The sequence below is a fragment of the Octopus bimaculoides genome, chromosome 5, assembly GCF_001194135.2.
Source record: "Octopus bimaculoides isolate UCB-OBI-ISO-001 chromosome 5, ASM119413v2, whole genome shotgun sequence".
Lineage (NCBI taxonomy): Eukaryota > Metazoa > Mollusca > Cephalopoda > Octopoda > Octopodidae > Octopus > Octopus bimaculoides.
The window spans coordinates 29,183,480-29,187,652 of NC_068985.1; the positions used below are offsets into that span (position 1 = coordinate 29,183,480).

The 4,173-nt window shown below is 34.1% G+C and overlaps 1 long non-coding RNA gene across 2 annotated transcripts in view; it reads right to left on the reverse strand.

The window, feature by feature from the left end:
- Nucleotides 1–3,866, reverse strand: part of LOC106868352 (uncharacterized) — a 19,337-nt gene extending 15,471 nt beyond the window's left edge. For both annotated transcript variants that reach the window (XR_001409264.2, XR_008264223.1), the window contains exons 1-2: nucleotides 3,676–3,866; nucleotides 2,496–2,587 (exon numbers count right to left, since the gene is read on the reverse strand). This is a non-coding gene — a long non-coding RNA (uncharacterized LOC106868352). The remainder of the gene's footprint in view (nucleotides 1–2,495; nucleotides 2,588–3,675) is intronic.
- Between the last annotated feature and the right edge of the window lie 307 nt (nucleotides 3,867–4,173).

The following is a 4,173-nucleotide window of genomic DNA, read 5'->3' on the forward strand; positions in this document are numbered from 1 at the left end:
ATATATATCCATCTGTGTAACATACTTAATGTACAATACATCATGAAAAGCAAATTTACTGCCGTATTTGTCTGGAGATAGCTTCTTGTATGGACTTACTGTGTTTAAAAGCAAAATATGTATTGGAGGCAGATGGAATTCATTCAAGCAGCAGCTAGTAAGAATGCACAATGCATTTCTACCTCATTGAACTGTGAGAACATTGCATGCTAAGGCAAAATCTGTCACCATCCATATATGAAAATGTGAATGAAAAATCACTGATGTTGCAAATAGCTTCCCAGCTGAGTAAAAATGCAATATAGGCAACAGAAGCAGTTTTAGATTGAAACAGCAGTCTTTGTCTCATCCTAAATGTAAAACACATCACAAAGAGCAAATTTACTCTGGTACTTGTCTGATGATATTATTTCTTATGGACATGCTATGTAAAAAAATACAATATATATCAGAGGCAGACAAAACACCTTCTATATATTAGAGCATGACATTGTCATATGACATGTCAGACACCATAGAACTGTCCAACACATGCCAGCATGGAAGGTGAATGTAAAACAATGGTAACAAAATTCTTCTTCAAAAATATTTTCCATTGTTTCACCATTTTGCAGAAGGCAATGGGAAACCACTCCAGTATTCGCTCCAAGTCTAAATATGGTAGCCAAAGTTCCAGTAATCTACGTAATAGTGACAGAGAAGGATAAGGGCCCTTCTAGATAGTATAGAGAGTGCTGGAGAAGGTTCACATGCACAGGACCTACGCAAGGGCAGACCACCACTAGATTAGAAAACAAGCATCATAGGAATATATAAAGTGGCTCTGCTCATACCTATATCTATCTGTCTATCAACCTATTTCTAAACACATACATGTGCATGCACATACTCACATGCACACACACACACATACACACACACACACACACACACACATGCTACATGTACACATCTGCCCTATGTATTTGCACAACACTGCATAAAACCAGCCTAAATGAGACAACAAGAAGGTATTTCTGTGACAGCTCAACCTGCAAGGAATAACAGTCAACTGTTTTTAAAAATTGAAGAATACAACACATAGTGTAATTTTAAGTTCATCTGAAAGTACATCAATGGTTACAGCTGGAATTTCTTTTATCATAGGTCTACTTCATTGGAATTACCTAGGACTATACCTACTTCAATGTTCATTTATCATCATCATCCTCATCATCGTTTAACGTCCATTTTCCATGCTGGCATGAGTTGCATGGTTTGACTGAGGTCTGGAAAGGCAGCGGCTGCACCAGACTTTAATCTGATCTGGCAATGTTTCTACAGCTGGATGCCCTTCCTAATGCCAACCACTCTGAGAGTGTAGTGGGTGCTTTTTCCATGCCAGTCAGGTGGTCCTGGCATTGATCACATTCGGATAGTGTTTTTTACATGTCACTAGCACAGGAGTCAGTTAGGAGGCACTGGCATCGAGGAGGCACTGACATCGAAAGGGGCACATCTTTATTTCACTTTGATACCCACTTTGCGCAGTCAAAAAGTGGGCTTGAAGTAAAATAAAGGTGCTTACTCAGAGTGTTATTTGGATATACACAACACTGAATAAAATGTAAACTTTTTCTTTATTATTTAATCCAAATTTGCCCATCACTAAAAGGAAATTAATCTAAAAATGCAGTCATATATATACAGACAGGAATACATACAGAAGCACATACATAGTATGCATGATATCTTATATTTAAGATTTTTATAAAGCTTAAAGAATAAGGACCAAAAACCCTTTTTTCTCAAGAACTTTATATAAATATTTATTCCTCTCTTCATCTGGGGAGAAGGAACAGTCAATTAAACCAATCCCTATACTTGACTTCTACTTTATTTTATTGACTTCTGAAAGGGGGAAAAGCAAAGTCAATCACAACATAACTAGAGTAAAGCAATGCAACAAAATACAAGGCAAATTTTCTGATTCTACTGTCAAGTCTACTATCTTACTGTCTTCTGCTTAGGTATGAATGCAAACTCTTCAATTGTTCTACATTTTCTAGGTTAAGTTCTACATAGAGGAAAGCTCCTGAGGTCCCTGCTGATATCTATTTATTTACTGTTATAGCTAGAGTATATACACTAAATGAAATATATATATATATATATATATATATATATATATATACAGATAAGCATTTGAACTTGTTCAAACAAATTTCTGCACAGTATATAACAGCATGGAACTGAATATAGAAAAATTTGACCTACTTTATTTACTGTAGGAAATAGTTTAGGATAATAGCTTTACTTTCTTCTAACTAGGAACCCCTTGAATCATCAAGTATCAAAATCATTATAAATCTGTGAATTATTGTTTCTGAAAACCTTGAGTGTGAAACCCATATAATCATCATACAAGATACTGCTGAAAGAAAACTATGGTTTTGGCCTTCCAGAATGATTTGGCGAAAACAGAAATCTGTTAAAATTGTCTTGAACTTTTTTACCTGGCCATCTCTGAAGTATTTCTCTCATGTGGTGTGGTCACACAACATCAAGAAAGTCATCATGAAAATTCGAGTCCAGCAAAGATCATCCACTGCAAAAATCAATAGTATGGCTGCTTTAGAACTAGTGGAACCATAAAATGTGTAAACTATATATCTAATGATTTATACATTAGATCTATAGCTTCTTCCATTGAAGCATAAGCATGTTATTAGTTTCACTCTGGGAAAATTATACCACAAAATGTAAAAAAAATCAATTGACTCATAGAACTCTGGAAAATCTAAGTCCGAATAAATCAATACAATGTAATCCATAAGCACTTTGCCTCAATTAACCCAGCTCAAATCCATTGACTACTAAACCTAATAAACATCACATAAATCATGATCCAAACATGTTCGAACTTCTCTTTCAAATTTCCAGACAAATCATCCTTCTTTCTTCAATAGAATCAAAAGTTTTAAACTTTAAATGCAATGTTTCCTGACCAAATGGAATTGCAGACAGTAGAAAGAAAACTGTTAGAGGAATAATTCTTGACCTTTTTTTTTTTTCATGATCTCAGACTCTTCAAGGGTCACCCAATATATCCTCATACCCACTTCACCAGAGAGTGAAAGTCATCATCAACAGTCCTCTGAGATGCCAGTATAATTTCAAAAGATCCAAATAGCTTGGTTTCACTTTACATATAGAAAAACAGCAAAAGGCCAGGAAGAGAAATCATAAAGAGTTTACTGTATTTATTCACAGAAAATTATACAAGAGGTCAAGAGCCATACCGCCAACCTTTGGTTCCCATGCACTTTGGATTTTTACAGAGGTTTCTTTTTTCCCCTTGGAGTATCTCCACCATTTAGGGTTTACCTTCAGGTAAGAAGCCATGTATCTGTGGCACAGCTTGAATTCAAACATTTCTTGAGACAACATTTTTACACAAACACATAGATATTACATACATGGCTAAATAATACATATATAGCTAAACACCATACATATATAACTAATAAAAAATATATACATATATATATACTTACATGCCAAATACGTACATATAAATGCATACTCACAGACATACATGGCTTATACATGACTAATACATACAGGCATACAAAATTAATTACATATGTATGACAATACATATTTGTTGTTATATTTCGGTAAGGAATTAATTACCTTATATATATATGTATACAGCATTCACCACGCATGCTATAATATGAACTCCTTCTATATCACTGTTTGGTTTATTCAAATCAATGACTTGTCAAATATCCGTTGTATCCAAGAAGAAGAGAAAAGCCGAAAGTTCAATACAGCAAAGGTGAAAATGTTCCAAAGACATTTTAAAACTTTGAATATTTCAACCTATTCAATCTCATTTATATAACCTGTCATAAGGAAATTTATCACCATGTAGGGTGTACTCTGTATTGTTACGTCATGCTCAAAGATACATAGGATATGTATGTATGTATGTATGTATGTATGTATGTATGTGTCTGTGTGTTTATGTGTATGATTTCTTCCTTGATTAGGAAGTGTGATAGGATCAACTCAGGTCACCTTATCAATCGCATAATGTCACAATCGCTGTGAGATCAAACTATTTATTTTTTGTTTTACTTTTTTTAGTTATTTATTTTTATTTATCATTTTTGGTTTAACCTGTCA